Here is a 21,043-nt window from a genome sequence, read left to right on the forward strand (position 1 = left end):
CATCGCTAACCTGTGAAAACAAATGTATCTCCAAAATGACAAAAAAACTTTTCATGAGCCATGAAAAACAGGCCTGTTTTCAGTTTTGTGTGAAAAGATTTTTTCAAATAATCATTGTTTATTCAATTTAAGAAGTACGAGAAATGTCTCAACCCATGAAGGAACACTCAGTCCTTCAGTTTTTCCAAAAAATTCAAAATTACCAGATTTGAAGATGCGTGGTTTTCATGGGACAGCAATGACAACAGTTGTCAAATAAATGTAGTGGAGAAAAATATTTCCCTCTGTAATGTTGTGGACTAGTGCCATGAAAATACTCAAAGTACAAATAGCTTAAATCTGTACTTAAATAAAGTACTTGACTAGATGTACGTGTTACTTTCCATTACTGATTATATCTGTTATGACTTGATTCAGTGCATTTATACTTCAATTTGAATATTTTATATTCTTAGTGCACAGTATGACCACTGCTTCCACACTAACCTGCAAACTCCACAATCTGCAACCACCAAAGCCAGTCCTGGTCCCATGTATAGACAGATACAAAGTATGGATGAGGAAAAATGCAGCATCAATATGTACAAACATATTGTCACCTGTGTATAGACAAGTCAAAATTTGGGTTGAGGTGCAGGCCGCTATCCAGGCCCTTTCATACTGACAGCCGGTGTTATCCCAGGGATTAAAATAGCCTTTTCTCTGCTATCCGCCCCTGCCCAGCATTAAAGTCTTCCACATTTGCAAAATTGCAAACAGATGCAACTCAAGTACCTGCAAATAATCTGCCAAGACCAATTTCAAAAGGGAGATTTCAGAATATGTGGGAGTCATTAGAGGGAGTATTATTTCAGCGATGAGCGCGAGAGGGCCAGCCGTGTTTCACCTAACCAGATGGGTTCTGCTGCCTTTATTCAGGAAGAAAGAAGCCGACGTGTTCTTCATCTCCCCCATTCCCCCCAAATGAAGATATATAACGTGTATGAAACAATTACGGCAGAATATTGGAAGTTTCAGAAGCAACCAAAGAATGTCAAATATCCTTTCGAGTTTCTCAAAACAATCTTTTCATCTTCTTCCCAGTGAGGATGCTTTCGGATGCGGGCTGACGAGGGGAGGGCTGGGGGGATTTTCAATGTAAACGAGGATACAGATACAGAGATCTGAGGCTTTTATTGTTTTGTATTGAGTGTTAAATATGAAAAAGAATTAAAAGGTAGATGCCTTAAAAGGGGCCTGTGGCGTATTTAAATGAAATATGTTTCAGAGCCATAATTTGCAGCTGCTGCTGTTGTTATTTTTCAGATGGTTATCTGAAGTTTTTCTGGTCGCCTCAGTGCAGCTATAAAGCGACGCACAACAAAGCGTTCACCAATTAAAGACAATTTTAACACCAAGAACTGCAGCAAACTTCATTAGATTCTCCATCCAGCAGCTGACAAAAAGCCTATCAGAATGCATCTTTAAGTGTCTGTAATGAATAATGTATAATCAAAACACAGTTTTTTTTCTCACACTAGCCATTCACAACATCAACATCTACCAGCCCTTATAACAAATGAAATGTTTATATCAAATGGAATTTGATTAGGTGACTGGTTATTATTGCTAGTAGGGAAGCAGAATAACAATCTAAGGCACTTTAAAAATGATCAAAATCACCAAGCCCTTGAAACAATACACATTCAATCAAATTCTTCATAATTGTAACAGTAGGAAGCATTTTAGGCATTCCACCCACAACAAACAGGCTTTGTTCTCCTGTTATGAGAGGCAGCGAGGGGACACAATCAAGTGCGTGAGAAAGCCAGGAACGCAGGATTTCAAGCAATTCCTCCCTCTTTCTCTTGCTATACACCCCACCACCACCACCACCCCTTCTCTCTCTTTTTTCAGGGTCGCCCATATTATTTGCTTCCTGTCTCATTGTAGCTGGCAAAAAGAGAATTTGGTAATTGAGTGGTACAGAACATGTGCCCTCCCTACTCGCAGATGACAGATGGATTATAAAAACTTCAAAGGCGAGCATTTGGAGCACCAGGGGAGAGATGCTAGGTATTTGAACTATCATTCTTTACCCAGGAGACAATGACTGCCTGACATGGTGCATACATCAAGGAATAGTGCAACGGCACAGACATAATCCAACACACACATACACACACACACACCCATCCTTTTACTCCTTTTCCATCTCTCTTCCTCTCCTTCTCCCTCCCTGTGCTATATATTTAACATCCTGTTCTGAGCAACTTTGCGCCAAGCTCAGGATCATAACAAGTGGGGGGTAATGCTGAGAGTCTGGAGGAGAGAGAGCAGGCGTCACTGGCAATCTTATCTTTGCATTTTTCTTTTCTTGACTTGTCACCTTTGTGGGCTTTTTGCTGCTTTCAGGGTTCAAACTGTGGCATCTCCTTCCCCCTGGTCGGTAGAATAATCAGAGTTTAGCTTTAGCAATGGCGTTGTGCTTTTTAAAAATCCAGCCAGATTAGCAGGTCTTGAGGAAAACTGTAAGAACTACTGTACTGCAAGTGAAGGGGAGAATGGTGGGCGGCGACGCCTATAATCATCTTATAAGCATGATTTATGAAAAGGGCCATCTGCTTTGCCTTACTTAAGCACGGAGGCAACCTTTAATAATATAAGGACATGAGGAAAGGAGGGGATAGTGGGGGGTGAGTACAAACGGGAGGAGGGAGACTATTCCACACAATGACATACACACAATGATTTCAACAAACCGATAACCCGAATGCAAGTACCCCTCTCCCCTCCCTCTCTTCTTCCTCCGGTCCCTTCTCCTCTTCAGCATCCAGCCATTAGTTCAGATGGCAGCTAATCACTGTTGACCTCCCCTGTCACACCATTTAACCCTGGCCCCTCCCCTTGACCCTGAAGGAATTAGCAGCCTCACTGTTACACACACTCACAAACACACACATTTACATATACAAACTACCTTGCAGACAGAGAAAAAGTCCCTCTACCCACAGTCTCTAAATTCTAGCATTTGATTCTTATACGACTCATAAATGCATAGGATCCTACCCAATTAATCACCTGGGCTATAAAATGTTTCCGCAGGTCCAAGCTGACATATTCAGACTGCTTGCTTTGTCCAACCAGCAGACAAAGATATTTAGTTTGGTAAGAAACACTAAGAAAGCAAGCAAATAATTATATCTGAGAAGCTGGAACTTGTGACTCCGGGATTTTTGTTTCAAAAATAACTTAAACGATTACTCATCAGATTTGTAGCAGATAAATTTTCTGACAATCAACAATTTGATTAATCAACTAGTTGTTTCAGCTGTAAACTTTTTAGTTATTGATTAATCTCTCAAAAGTGAAAAATGCCCTCATCAGGGAAGATGATGTCATAAAATTGCCTGATTTTTCCAACCAACGGTCCTAAACCAAAAGAAATTCAGTTTTACAGTGACTTAAAAGAAAGAGAAGGAAAAGCAATACAGGGTATTGCTTTTACTAATGGTAAAAGGAGCTAAATCCAGCAACTGTTTGACATTTTTAATTGCTAAATGCATTAATTATTGATCATCAAAATTGTTGTCATTTAATTTGATTAAATCAGCATTCGTTTTAGCCATTGTTCTCAGGGAAATAAGCCTGTTGAAATCTTTAATTCTAGCCTTAAATTCCAATACAACCCGCCAGGTACTCCGGACAAATTAAAAAGCAAGGAACAAACTGAAACCAGTAATATAACACATTTCACATATGAAGAACCAGAACGTCTCAAAGTGATGCAGCTCTGACTTGATTGGCATTCATGCCCCAGCTGCTGCCCTTTGGCCTCGCTGTGACCTGGAAATGGCTCCCAGCTGGACCTTAAAGAGCGACGGCGGCAACGTTGAGAAGAGGAGATGGGGGGGGGGTTGTATCATAATGAGGCTATACGGCATATGCTATTGTGCTACAAGCCACATACGCACATTTCCACATGTGCATATAGACACACACATACACGCCCCTCCCCGTGTGGTCACCTTTTCAGTGTCCATCAGGATTGTCGGCCTAATCCTCGTCGGATCATCTCATCAATGCCTAGGCTGTTTATGTGTAATGGATCCCATCTAACTCCCTCTCTCTCTAACTCCCAATGCTCCCCTTTGCCCCTCCCGCTCCTTCAAGCCCTTCCCTGCCTCCCTCCAGGTCCCTCAACATCCTCTCCTCCCTCCTTCAAAACCATTTTCACTGCTCCTCATAGGAATACACCAACTTTTTTATTTCCTTATTTATTTTTATTTTTTTACAAATAAGCTCCACTGGTCTACTTATAGATGTGCACTGTGAAGAAAGGCAGCAGATATATATCTGTATTTAATGTAATGTAATTATAAATACAATGTAAATGAATCCAACGCTTATCTCCAGTGGTCAGTGCATTTTCAGTGCATGAAAAATAATTTTTCAGTTAAAAAGTCCACTTGTAGAGGTTGAATGGATTTAATTGATTTTCAGTAAAATTTGTAAAATATATAGATACTGCATGTCTATCCTTAGGAGCTTTAACCAAAATATTGATATTTTTATTATTGTTTTTGTGGTATATAAAGTCAAACCCTACTTTTCATACCACTCAGTTTTGGGTATGGCGGAATTCAAAATAAATTCCAGATTTCTGGTCCGCCGTATAATTTTCTTGACAAACCTGTCATGGAAACTGTATAATCATTTGTCTTTTCACCCTTCCCATCCTTCCTCACTCTCTTCATCCTCCTCCTCCTCCTCCTCTTCGAAGCCTCGCAGCATGTGTAAGCAGACGCGCACGTGCTCCCTTCGCCCTCATTACGAGCTAACTACGCTGTTAGATTAAAAGCGTGTACAGAGAGGAAGACAGAGAGAGAAAGAATGAAAAGGAAGAGAGAGAGAGGAGGAAGAGGTGGGGGGAAGAGAGGAACAGGCCGAACCTCCATAATTAAGATCACTTCAGAGATTACCTCGGGCAACAAAAGCACAGCAAGCGGCCGCCCGCAGCCACAGAAATTGGATGAAAAAGGGGTGTTGAGGAGGAGACTGACCTCCGCCGCTCTCCACCGGGCTCTGCACAAACATGAGCAACGGCTGGATCAAATGCCCCTCCCAGCAGTAACTGACACACATACACACACACACACACACACACACACACACACACACACACACACACACACACAACAGGTACTGTACTGGTACATATAGAGTCAGAGAAACAGCGAACTGAGGAAAAGCACACTTACAGGCAGAGGCAGACACACACGTAGACGATTCAGCACCTGAGGGCTTACATTTTATTACACACAGACACACATGTCTCTGCTAAGTACACTGCCTGGAGAGGCAATCCATCCACTGGTGTAGACCATCACTCCCCTGAGCCAACTAAGTCTGAAAAAACTCCTTTGAGTATGATGCCACCTTCACATTATTTTGAGAGGACATGATTGCCAAGATATGTTCAGTTATCAGTTACAATTTACTTTAATATTTAACAGTAACAAGCTGCACCTTATACTTTGAAATTGATGTATTCCCTGGCATGTTTGATTCTTGTGGGACACACCATTCGTAACGCTACATGGGAGACAGTGGAGCTATGTCCCTAAATTTAAAATAACCACTAGCAGGCTGATGTCTTTTTTCCTCATTTGGAAGCTAGTTTTACCATAAATCTAATATGACGCAAACATTGTATTACACCTACCCATAGGATCCTGCCACCCATGGGCTTCCACACTGACCAGCTGTCAAACCAACACTTAAATAATTTTTTCTCTCTACTTTTACTCTCTGTACTCTTTGCCTACCCTCAATTTCCGCATCCTCACCCTCAGTGTTCACCTCGCCCTTCTCAATCCACCTCACTCCCACCCCGCAAACCAACCCTGATCTCTGGCAACCAGAGGGGAAGCCATTTACTCTAATCACAGGGATCCAGCAAGAGCGCCTCAAAGCCCTCAGGGGCTGATCGGCAATCAGAGAGACGGAGGCTATGAGGGAGACAGAGAGAAATAAACTCTACCTCAACTTCAGATTTGTGGAGCAAACCTCTCCGATCCCTAATCCGAAGCAGCTCTGCCATGACATTGTGCTGTTGGTGGATAGGCGGGATGAGGGGTGTTTGGGAGGATATGAGCACAGAGTTGAAGGACTTCCTGTGACAGAGTAAGTTTTGGTCAGTGGGGTCACAGGCAGGGTGAAGTGTGGAGGCGTGCGGTCAGGACAGGAAGGAGGCAATAAGTGTAGAAATTACTGTGCTGTGGCACAAAATGAGTTTACTATCTGTGTGGCTTTTGATATGGCTGTTTATCAATTTCAACGACTTAAGAACTCCACCAGGTTAAAATTCTGACTGAAAGGATAACTATGGTTTATGACATTGCAACAAGAAGTCAGAAACAGCAAGAAACAAGAGTGGTCAATAAATTGTAAATAAGTCAAAAGTTTAGCCAGATTATCTAAACCACTTTATTTCAAACCAAAAACTCAGCACACCTGAAATGTCAGTAATAATCCCTTTTTGCATTAAAAACTGCGTATGCATACAACTAGTACAGCAAGTACCAGGAAAACGGTTTGTAGAGCTGAATACTGGACTCCAGGATAGTTTCCATTAATTCAAATGAAAATCCTTTAAATGAAAAAAAGACTTTAAATTGAGATTGATGGCAACACATAAAAATAGCTTTTTTAGACTCTGGGGAAGTTTTATAAACATTGAACCATGATTTAACAAGACTAAGTGGCTTTCAGCTAAATGCTAACATCAGCATGTTAGCATGTAATATTCTCACAATGGCAATGCTAACATGCTGGTGTTAAGCAGGTATAATCCATCCTATAGTTTTTGAGATATTTTACTTTAGACCAACGTGGTGGACTGACCGACATTGTCATCCCTAATGCCATGCTGCTGGCATGGCTACATATTTATGATAAAAAAGTGTAATATTGACTTTTTTCGCAGATTGAGGTATCCTGACAACATTTCTACAGATGTTGCTTTTATAATGGTTTTCTGTCGCAAAAATGCTTTTTGATCTAGATATTTTGCTGCAGGACCGCGCTTGGTTACTGACACATTTTGGCATTTGGCATTCTCAGTAGGTTTGTTTAAAACCTGCCCAGTTGTCTGACTGCTTGTGTTTTCTTCCCTTGTCTGACATATTTTTAACAATGTCACTGCATTCCAATATCTCAGCAGTTGCTTTGGTGAGTACAGTGTTATCCTAAACAACCAAACCTACGAAAATAATATCATAAGTTGTATTAAACCTGAACTACACTTTAAAGTCACTTACCTGCCTGTGATTTGGTACAAAACCTGTTACAACACTGAGTCACCACTATACATTGCACAGTCCAAACTGAGAAATAAATTCATTCTAAGTCTTCCAAGTCTTTTTCCTATTCTTTCTTTAATGGGTGCCATAGAGTGACAGAAGGTTAGAAATAGCGAATCTGTTCAAAATGACCCCCCAGTTTTTGGGACACACATTGTGAGCGGGTGAGCAGACTTGAAGTGTGAACTCACTCCCACCCTTCGAGCCTATCAATGTCATCAACCACACCATGGATGCCCCCCCCCCTTCTGTGTGCAGATCTGACAGTCCTGTTTACCAAAGCAGCCGACAGACAAGCTGAACAAGGGCCCAGGCACTTCCACTTAACTCTCTCCCCATTACTACGATTGGTGTGAACGACACAACAAAAGAGATAAAATGCAGTTCTGAGCTGAAGAAAGCAACTGCAGCTCTCGATCAAGAATAATAATAATAACAAAAAAGACATGGAGGAAAACAAAAGAGGAAGACAAGGAGGAGGTGGTGGGGGCTAGAGGGAGAGGAGATGATGAGGTGGGACGTCTGAAAATAAAAATAAAAGACAATTTGAGAAAATTGTTGGAAATTGCAGGATATCTGTTGAAGGTTTCTTTTTCAGCAGGGGTGGAGGCGCATCCTATGACTTAAAAAGAGGTATTAAAGGAAAGAACCAGGCGCCGGGGGAATTCTCCCACGAGAGCTCTCTTTTTAAATTCAACCCTGGTAATAACGCAGATAAATAATAGATAAATAGTATTTAGCTCCCACCTTTAACAATGCTTTTAGTAGTAGTTCATGAAAGACTGACAGCTCTTAGCGAGCAAATGCACTTACACAAACACACATGCTCTCATGCGTGTGCCCGCACACATGTAATGTGTATTTTACCTAATTAAATAAAACGCCAGGTGGGATCGACTGATTGTTTGTGAGTGTGTACATGTGTCTGTTTGTGTTCATGGACAGAAAAGGGAGAGGCAAGGATCTCAAGCAAAGAGCATTTCATTTTTTCACAAGCCTATACAGTCACTCCTTTATCCGGCATCATAACAGAAAGCAGAACTGCAGTAAATTAAGTGTTTCCTATAAACTCAGCTTATAATATGGTCATAAGTTAAGCATCAAATTTTAATTATTTGGAATCTGTGACGTGGGTTAAAATATTGCGGTGCCGAAGCCCTTCAGCACCCACAAAGTTGTAGCCTGTTCCTGGTTCACACATTCCAGAGCTGGAACAACTTTTTATTTACCAGCTCTTTACTCAAAAATAGAGTGGCTGTATTTTCACCATGTTTGTCGTAAATATATTGTTTTGAGATATTGGGGGGAAGGATATTGCAGTTTTTTTTTTGATAACCCTGGAGAGGGTCTTGCTTTTTTTTTTCAAATGAATAGGAGATTTTGCCCCCCTCCCCACACCAATAATTTTTGTATAGTCCCTAAGCTTGTCTAATAATCTCTGATATTTAGGCCTAAGGCCTTTTGCTGTCTTACGGTAATGATGTTCTGGAAGATTAAAAGCGTAAAAAAGTACTTGTTTTTTGGATATCCTGTTCTCAAATAAGGGCGAGAATAAATAAGTAGACATATATTTACCTTTTTTTTTTAAAGTCTCATGGCAGCTATGCCTCGGAGATGTGGTCGCGGCTGCACCAGGCGTTTACAGAAGGCTGTGTGTTTAAACGCCTGGAATGCTCATTTGCCTTTTGGGTTTACATATTTACTTTTGCATAAATGGAGAACAGTAATGTGGTATTAAGGGGCTTCTCAGGGGGAAAGTTGTGTGTTTTTAAAATGCAGCCTTTTTTAAATGCTCCCTCAGTTAGCTATATTAAGGTTGATGATTAATGCAGCATAGATCTAATTTCTCTTGATTAAAAAAATGAATTAGAAAAAGAATGTCAGACTTGAGATGAGCTCAAGTGAGCCCCTACCCCCACCCTTACACACACACACACACACATATGCACACACTTCCCCCTCCCTCCCTTGCTCAAAGTCATCAGATACAAAATGAGCATCCAGGCTAAAATGAGCTACAAATAATAACAAAATTCCCAATAGCTAAATATGAAATGTAAAATGACTGCCTTGATCAACTAGAGCCCAGTAATCTTTAGCGCCAGCCACAGCTGTACCACCACTACTGTCACTTGAAATAAAAACCTAAACCTTTCAGGGCTTTCAATTGAGTATTTAATTCAGCCTGATATGACATTAAAACCCTTTGGTTGACTTCCACTGGCTGTGACAAATGTACCAGCGCTTAATAGAGGTGTGCAGACAGGCCGGCATTTCAGTGACTTTTATCAAACCGAATTTATCAACGCAGGCTCCCAGGATCTGTGGCAGCAGCTTGTTCAGAATGAAGCCTACAGATACCGTTAAGCACATCATCCCTCCTCTCTGTCTAGCTCCTTCTCCCATTCTGCTCGCTGCGTTTCACTCTAAGTATTTTTTCCCCCCTCTGTCCTGTCAACCCTCTGCCTACTGTATATTCATCTCTTTTCTCTCTGGATCTACCATTCCATGGATGTGGTACTTTGTAGGCTAATAGGAATGTTTTCTGACTGCCAATTGTCAAGAATTTTTAAATTTGACAACAGAAAATCACAAATGATTCCTTTTGTATGTAAAGGTGTAAAAGTATTTTGAAGCATGCTCATACCATCATGGAACACTGAAACTCACCACTCCATTGAGGCTATTGAAGTTGTTTTACATGGGTTAACAGTGTCTTGTCAGGCTAAAAGAAGTCAAGATTGTATGATTTTTAATAAAATATCATGTGAAATGATGTATCATCCTGACCACCTTAGAGTTAATTCCGGGAGTTAATTCACCTGTGCTAGAAAGAGACTCTGGTACAATTGTAAGGAAAAACTCACCAGTTTCCTGCTTACAGTGGGGTTACACATTTGATTTGTTTCCATCAGTTGATTTCACAATTAGACTACCGTATACTGGAAATGGCAGAAAGGAGTCTTTCTCTGAAGTATTTCCTCATGTTTAATTTTATCAAGTAAAAGTGTTTGGATTCATGATCACTTAAAGAAGAGGCTATAGTGATTTTGAGGTGATTTGATTTGCAATTTCAGAAAGTTGAGCATTGAATCACAGCTTGCAGGGTGTGATACGTAACAACTAAGAGATAACTTTTCATGTTTGGTAACAAGTCCAGTGATGATAAAGAATCATGAATGGAGTGGCAGATTGTATAAATGAGAAGTGAGGGGAAAAGAAGAGATAAAAAGAGATGATAGATAGGAAAAATGAGAGATAAGAGTGGGAGAGAGGATGGAGAGATGACAGAGGCTGCGGCAAAGAGACAGAAGAAAGAAGAGTGAAATGGTGGAGTGAGTAGTGCGATAAGGAGGCTTTTGAAGGGTCCTCTCAGATGCTGGGATTGTTCAGTTCAGCGCCGTCAGAGCCTCTGAGGTACTTGAACCTTGCCTGCCTTTCCTCCACCTCTCTGTAGAGCTGCTGCCCTGCAGGCCACCTGTAAACCGCTTTGACACATGATCCACTCCCACAGATGTAGAGTGGAAACACACACACACACACACACACACACATGCACACACAGAAGCCGCTGCATGCAGACTGCTAAGCATGCACAAACGCTTTAATGCACCATCAACGTTTGGTTGTTTTTTAACATTAGCACTCGATTAACAACTGGCTGTCCCACTTTTGAATGGAGGGGCACTCACAGCAGAAACAAGAGAGCTACCTAATAGTCTCTCTCATGACACGTTTATTAAAAAATTGCGCTTTTTTCTTCTTTTTATGCGTCTCTCACTGTCACTTTTAAGCAATAGATCCTTCAGCAAGACAGGACAAATAACCTGCTATTATCCATGGCCCTCACGTTGGCGTGAAAGTGGCACTAGGAGGATTTTAACCTTCACCTCCTGGAGGTAGAGGGAAACAGGACATGTTGGAATTTAATTAAGTAATTAGACGGACGCCTTGCCACAGCCACAAACAAGTGGCAGGGAAAGAGAATGGCAACTTTTAGGCAGACACACATACACACACACAAATGCACATACAATAACTGTGAATCAGACAAATGATTACTAGAAATGCAAGGAGTTCCTAATTCAGATGATAATACACATGTATATGAAAGAAAAAGTACCACTCAGTCACTGCAAGAAGGCTCTAAGCAACCCCCACTACCCTCAAAAAAGTGGAGACTAAAAAAACGACAGCTCCTGATTAGGCATTGTCAAAATATTTGCGACGGAGGAATTCCACCAGGCGAGCGCGGAATCGGCTCCTCTACAAAAGAGCCATCTTCCCTGAGTAACAAGTTGGTGCGATGAGTGTCGACAGAAGAGGAGCTGAAATCCCCCCCGGGCTAGAGAATATCCCGCTATTGTAGTCTTAACCCGCGAGACCTGGCGGGGAATGTACAGCTTTCACAGTCACTTCTCATCCTATTTGTAGCACTGCCGCTGATGTGCGAGCGCCTGGGCCAGAGCAGGTCACCTCCACCACCCCTCTTTTTTATCTCTCTGTCTTCCTTATACTTTCAGAAACCACCACCTTTCCAAAGTCCAACAAATATTTGAGGTGGCATTCATCTACATCGTGTTATTTCCCCCCACGCCTAACCACTTTTTTCATCTCTCTTTTTGTATTTTTTGTTCCACAAGGCAAGTTTCATTAAAGATCCAATTATGCAAATCAGGTGCTGGAGAGGCAGTTGAATATGCACTATAATGGTGTACAGTAATCGTTCGACACAATATACGGCATCCGGGGCCAGATTTATGAGCGCAACAGAACTGCAACGCCTCCGTCCTTTGGTGAAAACCTCTTGATCATAATTAAAGGTGCAGGAGTTCTCTCCAGCATCCTTACACCCTCCCTTTTCTCCCTCTTTTTCTCTACTGTTTCCCTCTTTTCCTCTCCCTCCATCTTGTGCTACTTTGGTGTGCTCATTAGCAGAGGTCTGGGAAGTTTACAGAGGTCACATCTGAGAGGTAGAGCAGCTAAAGAGCAGACATGACATGTGAATACCATCAGTGGTATGTGAAGTGGGTAATAGACATAACCTCATACATACACACAGACACACACACACACACATATATAACCTTCCATCTCATCAACACTGGAGGTATTTACCACTGTCTTAGCTGAGCATGGCTGAATGCTAAGCAGTAACAATTCTCTGCTTCAGGACCTCTGATTGATGTGTGCTTGCCTGTTTGTGTTAAGCTGTTGTCTACAAAAATGATACAGCTGAAAACGCAGCGCCTTTCGACACATCAAAAAGGAAAACGGTCCTGACATTGCATGACGCATCCTTAAATCCAAAATTCTAACGAACTTTGAGGAAAAAATGCCAAACTAAAGGCAAACTCAATAATGCCTTAATGCCAAGGAGGCTCAGCAGGGAAGCCGGGGCAAACAAAGGAGGAATATCACGGGTTGTAAGGATAAGGTGTTTTACATTTTTTCAGGACACATTCCTTGATGGTGTTATGTGAGTGCCAACTGATTACACACAGAGAGAGAGAGAAAGAGAGAGAAAGAGAGAGAGCGAGAGAGAGAGAGAGAGAGAGAGAGAGAGAGAGAAGGCAAGGAGCATCGCCTGGACACTGGACTTTATCAAGGCTGAGCAGCTAAACTATCCCTGAAAATACACACACCAAGTATGTGTGCACATATACACACTGTCAAAAAAATGTTGCAAATGCTAACTCCCATGTACACCGACCTGCATGCATGCACATTCTCAGGTTTAGTATTTAAAAAAGTCTGGTATTGAAACATCAAGGATATTGTGATGGAGTATAAAAACTATAGATCCTCATTGCGCCCACTTCCACGCTAACCGCTCCCTCTGAGACCACTTCGAGCTCTTCTTTTCCTCTCTTGCCATCCAGACCTCAGCCGCCCTCACCACCCACCCCGACTCCCCCCGCTGCCCAGACAGGCAGACGCTCTTTGTGATGGCACCCCGGTATGAAAGGACTGAGTCAAGCCTATCTGTCAGCGCCTCATCTGCCCTACACTCTTTATTCTTAGATCAAAATGACGTCCGTGATTACCCACCACCCCAACCCATCCACCTCACTGCTCCTCCAACCCTTCAACCCTCAGTCCTTATCAAGCTCTCAGGGCAAAGAACATACTGGGGAAAATATACACTCCAACTCATAAGTGAAGGATGAGGCATTCACAATCGCAATACAGCACGCATGCACACAACAGGAAAACTGAACATAAACTCTCATTTAAACAATGATTCAATAAAGCTGATCATTCATACAGTTAGATTTTAATTGATAGCATAGTCATTTCGTGCTAATGGTATCTTCCATATTTCCTACTGCTTTTATATTATTCAACAACTGAGTCAGAGGTAAAGCACTTTCTTTACATTCTTTTACAGTCAATTTTACTTTGGTCCTAATTTCTAACAAAAGAAACATGTTAAATTTACAGTTGAATAAGAAATAACTAGAACATGACAGGCTTTTGGACATCAACACTTGTAAAGGATAAAGAAATGATAGTCATCAGTTTACGAATTCATTTCACAAAATGAGATCCTAAAAATTCCTAATAGTGAGCAAAGGTCAGTGGCACTAACTACATAAAACTTTGATGTCATTCATGCTCCCTTCAATTTCTCACCACAGCGGTATAAATCATAATTGCTGTTCCTTATAAAAGTTCAGCATCACACCCTGTGGGCTGGTAGTGGCTAAAAAAAAAATCTAATCTAACATTTTCGATGACAGAAATTCAAACAAATGTGATAACAATCTCATCGTTTGAGATTTCAGTCTAATGTGTGTAATTTAGCATGTGATGTTTTGTGGTCAGGGCAATCTCTACTTGAGTTCACATCCCACATTTGATTCAATGCTTTCGATTGTGTGTGTGCGTGTGTGTGTGTGCTTGTCATATTAGCCTCACACGGCAACTGCAAGCCCAGCTCGCCAACATCTTTCCCTCTCTGGCTTGAACTCTGGAGATCAAGGTCATGGAGCTACAAGGCTCAACCCAGACTAACGCCTGTGTGTTACAGCCCCTTCAACACCCTCCTTGCCACCCGCAGGACACACACACATATACACAGACACACTGAAATACACATACGCTGCCGCCTTGCCCTGTTGCCAGTGTGAAGAAGAGAGAGCAGATCAGAACCAGAATGGAAATGGGAGGTTGCTTTCACAATGACTGCATATATCAATTAATGGCTGGCTGAGCAGAGCTGCCTGATCTGGCCTGCCCACCATCGCCCTGATCCCAGCGGACTGGGAGCCCTGGCCTCGCAGCCTGTACAGCTGGAGCCCTCTCCCCTATAATTACATGAGAAGGGGATCAACTAGCCACAGTGAGGCTGCCTATCTGATTGTGTTACACTATGTTGCTGATGCATATATCACTGACTATGGTACAGGACAACCTGAATTATGTGTTGTCCAATTGATTATCTACACAGATTTTCTGTGCTGCTAGATTATGTTATTTGTGTGACCACTTCACTGTGGGTTTGTGTGTTTTTGCAATGGCATTGGGATGTCTGCTCATGCGCTGCCTTCTTTATGCGCATTTGTAAATTGTGTGATTTTTCAAACTGTTTTTTCTTTCCTTTTTAAAAAAATCTGATCGTGTACATGTAAACGTGCAAAAAATTCACCGTGTGTCGGACTGACAACACAGCAGCGTCAGTCGAGCGGGTCTACTCCACGGTGAACCGAGCGGCTGACTGACTGACTGACTGACAGCCTGGTGAAAAGAGAACTGATTTGATGCCATCCTTTGCATGCCATGCTCTCTCTCTGTCTCTCTCCCCCTGTCTCTGTCATCACTCTCTTCTCCCTCGTTTTCAGCTGAGAGATGTATATCGCCACAGTCAGTCACAGCCCGCGGCCCCCTTAACAACACTGACACGGGCACAGGTGGGAAAGCAACTAATACAAGACCAACGGCGACCGCTACAGACTGGCTCCCAGGAGCAGATTTTGAGCTCTGTCGGTCAGAAAGTTGCAGCCCAAGAAAATGGCAAAATACTTGTGCTGTATGTGTGTGGTTTTTTTGCTGTAATAAATCTCACACTGACATTAAAATAAATCATCCCATCCAAAAATGTTGTGAATTTATCTGTTTGACTTGCCATGAAATTAAGATAAATAATGCTTTTCTTTTATAAGAATAAAGTAAAGACATGTGGCAAAATAATTATATGCATTTATTATTTTAATTATTTTAATGACAACAATACTGATAATTAATTGGTAATTTCATTAGTGAGTAGTATATAATATTAAAATGTAACCTGACTGGTAGATGAATGCAAGTAGGCCTAATGAATATTAAATAAATTGCTATCACAAACCACTGAGGCCTTGACACCAAATTCACTACATAAATTCCTTTAACAGGCCAGTCTGCAAAGCAAGGCCTTTTCTTAAACAAAGTGTCTCTTCCCAAATAGTTTCACCCAAAAAGAGCAGTGCAGAGAGGTGCACTAAAAGGGCAAACAGGTCTGTGAGTAAGCATGAACTGTCAGAGGAGCGGGGACAGTTATCCATTTGCTATTCCATCTCCAATAAGGGAATGTAAGGAGCTGACAAAAAGGGTTTACGCCCAGACACTATTTCAGACATAATATCCGCCCTGTGCATACCATTAAACAATGACAGCATCTCAACTGGCACAGTACATCTATTTATCTCTTTTCCTTGCACAATGCATGAGGAAGAGGCAACTTTTTTTTTTTGGCTTAAAACAACTTTAGGGAATGTTATAGAAACAGTGGGAAACAACGTGATACACATTATTGAGTATTTTAAGAAGGGTGACATGTGTCTTCCCAGTCATTGTGCAGTGCTGGTAGCTGTTGGAAGTGGCTGGATAACCCAGGTCAGATCACTGAGGGGTCAACTCGACTTCCAAGGAAAGGTCCTCCCCACCCAAGACGCACGGTGAGACAGAGGCTTTAAATGGGATTACAAGCCTCATCCCTATCACAAATTACTGATAATCCAATACTGCCCCATCATATAAGAACACATTCTGACATGTGAGCCTCGATGTGGGAATTCGGCAACCAGTTAGAGATTTTTTTTAGTGCACGAAAGGCGCTCAACCTGCTGGATCTTTCGGATATCCTAAAAATAAACACCCTCTTGTAAATTAAAAGACGATAAAGTGGAAACTCCAGAAAGCACGAGTGCAATGACATGTCATACACCCGACCTCTTCCATCCCCCGGAAAAAATATTATTGGCTTATGGGCTCCGTCATTTTATATTTCCACAGTAACGGATGTCTATCAGCCTGATGTGGTCTTTGACCGACCCAACTTCCCTAAACCCCACCCCCACCCCATCAAAAGTGACAGCGGTTCCCAAAAATGTCAATTTCACCACACTGCTAATATGTCTCCACAAATGACATTTACCCCCCTCGTCTGAATGCCATCGTAACGTCTCATCAAAGCATAATGCTGGGGCTGCTTATTCATAAGAGAGGTCGATCACTGCACAAAATGGCAGGTCTCACCGGCTCTTCTTCCATCTCACAAGTTTTGACACATGGTGGCAAACGCACCGGTAAACTTGAATCGCCTTCCCGCACTCTTTCAGCACAAGTGCGGGTGTCGGTAGAAAGTTTTCAGTGTACACTCTTAACGGGAACACGGCTGGACTTTTCTAAAAGTCTCATACTGTATCGTTGATCTGTATCTGCAATATTGCAAAGCAGTGCACCCGAACGCCTTTTACGCATACGCAGTGTAGAGTAAAACATGCAGTGGTAAACAGAACTTATTCTAATTTATTTTCTACTGGAATAAAAATAGTTTTTTACGCGTTGAGTTACAAGGTGTCGAGCATCGCAGCCCATGTCTTGGTCTCAGCTGCTATTTTGTCGCCGTTTTTCACGATCGTCACTTGCTACGGATAATTGCACTGTTATTTTCTAATCATGATTGGGGAGACATCAGGGGGCCCCGCTGCGATGCACCCACACACAAAAACCCAATCGTCCCCAAAACTGACTTCCCAGTGAGTAATACACTCCAAGCCCACAGTAAAACCCCGCTCCTGTACTATAAGCTCCACACTTCTTCTTACCTTTTAAATTTGGCGAAGCGCCGGCTAACTCCTGCGCGTAAACGATGCGTTGTGAGAGATAGTGTTCATTGAATAATGAGGCATGTCCATATGATTTGACCGGATCATAGTCTTGTCGGATGACGGGGGTGTTGAAAAGTGCGCTTCGGACCTGTTAAAGACTGTCCACTCCTCGATCCTGTCCCTACAGCTGCTCCATGCCGCGCATCCTGAGTTTGAAATGAAAAATACGTCTTTATTACTTGTCTCTCTTCTTGCTTTTCTGTCGCTGTCTGCTAAAGGTAAACGTTTGCATTGATGCCGATCGCCATGCATCAGCATAGTCCCTTCATCTTTCAGCTTGGACTCCCCCTATCTGGTAGGTGAAATGCATTGTACCGTTAAAAAGGCACTCCATTGTAGAAAGCAGAGCCGACTGGCTGGATACAGTCCGGGTCTAGCGGTATTCGCCGTTGATGGGGATAAAAAGCAGCTGGTGAGCCCAGCGTTGTACAGAACCTCGTTTAAAGAAATAATCCCCTTATCGTTACACATGCCCGGTACCATGGCAGGGGAAAAAAGCCGATTCCCAACCACCTTAGTTTGTTTCTGACCTTGAACTGCCCACAAACACTCTTTTATTTAAAAATCTGCCCCCTGTACATAACCATCCACACACAGTCAGCCTCTGCGCTTAGGCACCGTGCGTTAAAAAACAGCTTGGATCCGTGTAACGACACCCAGGTCACAAAATTACTCCAAAAAGTAGAATTCCTTACCTTTCAAGTGAACTGTTTCGAGTCTTTTTCCTCTTCTCCTCGCCTTAAAAAACTCCAGGATAAATGAGTGTTGCCTCCTGTGCGTCCCGAGCGTCAGTCACCGCTTAAGAGAAGTAATGAGTGATAAAAATGACGCTCATCTATCTGCACTGTAACCTTGTGGCGTATTTAATGTAAATAAGCCCCGTTGTGCTGCCAATCCCCATGCATACAAACGCAAAACCGCTCCTCAGGGACTCGCTTTTGCCTTTTTTTTCTTAATGTATTGACGATTTATTCTTGCTGCCTGGGAGCGCAATAGCGAATGAACATAATTATTTGAAAATATGATATATTGATAATGCGACCAGTCCAATTTGTGAATGAATGCATTTCTACACTCCTCTGGGAAGATTTTTGAAAGCGTCAACTCTGTCTGCAAAAGAAGCAAATACTTTTTTTAAATTTCCAGCAGGATCCCTAAACTTGAAGTTGGCACAACTTTTTGCGACGCGTAAAAAAAAACACACGACAAAACGACGTCCCGCATAGGCCGAACTATTTCTCGCAACTACAACCTTCCTTGCGGGATGGTTTTGATATATTATGCTTCTATAGGGGGGTGGAAGAGACTGAATAATGCAATTATAGATTCAGTATCCCAGCGTTGACAAAAGACAGGGCTTCAATAGGGGCTTTGTTATAGGATTATATAATGATTATGGGGTAATTATGGGAACGGTTTGGTAATAATAAAAAAGTATCAAGTGCTCTCTTGCACGGACAGCTTGTTTTCTATAATGTAAGTGCATGAGTAGAGGAGTGTGATAAGACAGACAGACAGACGGTGCTGCTGACAGCTAGTGGCAGGATGACGGCAGACAGCCCCGATTATTCAAAATGTCGAACCGAGAGACACATTAATGCCACTGAATGAGATGCTATCAAATGTCCTCAGAACCGGACATGGGCCCACAATGGAATATTTCGGGGTCATATTCATAACAGTCCTGTGCGTAGACCCCCACCCCCACCCCCCAACACACATCCGCACTCATCATCCACACCAACCATGCCGCTTGTGCCATGCTGTCTGTGTCAGAGAGAGAGAGGCATGCACACATGTAAGTGGTCACTCTGACAGAGAGCACATGACACTCCATATGTGGGTGAAAATGATCTGCATCTTACAGCATATAAGAATTCTTATTATTTTAATCACATTTGGGAATAAATTGCAGTCTGTTTATTAAACTTTTTCATCAGAAACTACTATTTAGAGAAACTATTTATTCATCTTTTTTACCTTTTTGCACATGTAAAGACATAATTATTATCAGACATATTAAGATATTAACTGGCTTAATATTATCTGTCTGTTTTTCTTTTGACTCTATTGATACTAATACTAATATTTATGTGTTTTTGAAGATATTTTCACATTGGTGAGTCAGTTTGTGTGTGTGTGTGTGTGTGTTCTGTGAGACATTTATAGATAGCCTAAATATCTGCTTTCTTCCCCTTCCCAGACAAAACACATCTTCCTCTTTAAAAGATACTCCACATTCATTATGCACTATGAAAATCAGATTCTCATGCTGCTCCTTTAAATGGTTACATTGAATTCAGTTTGATGCTATGAAATTCTTTTTTTCTTTCCTTCTTTTTTTGAGCATTTTCCAAAATAGAAAAAAAGTTTCCCTCCCCTAAAGAAATTAGCATAACCATTCCCCATCAATAATATGGCTATCTCTATGGGAGTGATAGCAGCAAGCAGTAGGGGTGTTCCTTTTGCCGATTCTCCATGGATCAACAGCGCGTCATCAGCTCCTTTTGAACTTGTTATAGCAAGTCAAGTGATTCTTTATCGGCTGACAGCCCTGACAATGCATCGGGGATGGGAAAGCAGGTCAAAAGGAAGTTGCCATATGGACTTAAGCATGCAAATTTCTAACAATCCATAGCACTGAGAGTTGTATTCTGACATGCACACCACCATATATGTTTAAGTAGCCATGCAAAACTGTTTGCCAGCCATATCAGGGATATCAGAACTCAGTGGCTTAAGTTAATTGTATGCAGAGTAAGTAGTATGGAACTAATTTAAGCTACATAAGGATAGGGGCTTTTAAGGTGATAAAAGTCAAACATAAATGCATTATATGAAAATATAATTGATTTTTATGATATTTGTGGTTCCTATTTCCTTCTAATGATCACTGATATGGGACTGAACCCCCCTTTATATTTACTAAGGGGATATAAATGATGGTCAACATCAGTTTTATACAAATTAATGATATTTATTTGTGTTTGCAGGCAAGTGTGCAGCTTTATCTGCCATTTAACATGTTAATAAAACTTCAATTAAATCTAAATCCTAGTCAAAAACACCTTTAGGCTGCTGCATGAACCGCAATTGTGAGAAAGCACATTTATGAAGTTTTTCATTTTATAGTGTGCTGTATGTTAGTGATGGACATTGTAAAGACAGGCAAGAAAAGGTTTGACAGTGCTTTAATTTGCTACTGCAACAGGTGCAACAGCATCACATTCATTTCGCCCTGAGTACTGTTTTACTCCCCATTTACATTAAGGCTTATAAACTATGATGACTAGTCCCATGCTTCTGTGTTACATTCATTGATTGTACTTCAGTGAATAAATTAATGTCACACATTTTAATGTTTTTCAAATTTGGGTCTATACAGTGTAGTGCAAAAACACAGTAAGAGTGGCCCCCATTTTAACCTACTGATTATCTTGCTGTGCTTCAGCGTGCTATTAAGTTTCATTCAAAATGAATGAAAATTGTAAGCAGGCAGGAAAGTCAATATATCACAGGGAGAGAAATTTGGTGCTGTACTGCATA

General features: G+C 41.6%; 1 protein-coding gene across 11 annotated transcripts in view; it reads right to left on the minus strand.

Moving 5' to 3' along the window:
- The window catches only part of znf536 (zinc finger protein 536), a 226,008-nt gene extending 207,039 nt beyond the window's left edge, over window positions 1-18,969 (minus strand). For 5 of the 11 annotated variants that reach the window (XM_044192965.1, XM_044192983.1, XM_044192903.1 and 2 more), the window contains exon 1: window positions 18,193-18,969. The gene's annotated coding sequence lies outside the window, so the exon portion shown is untranslated. Of the gene's footprint in view, window positions 1-6,022; window positions 6,156-17,434; window positions 17,751-18,192 lie in introns of those variants that run through there. The other 6 variants (XM_044192913.1, XM_044192956.1, XM_044193018.1 and 3 more) reach the window with 4 other exon arrangements.
- Window positions 18,970-21,043: the final 2,074 nt, after the last annotated feature.

Source organism: Siniperca chuatsi, linkage group LG1 (assembly GCF_020085105.1).
Source record: "Siniperca chuatsi isolate FFG_IHB_CAS linkage group LG1, ASM2008510v1, whole genome shotgun sequence".
NCBI classification, from domain to species: domain Eukaryota; kingdom Metazoa; phylum Chordata; class Actinopteri; order Centrarchiformes; family Sinipercidae; genus Siniperca; species Siniperca chuatsi.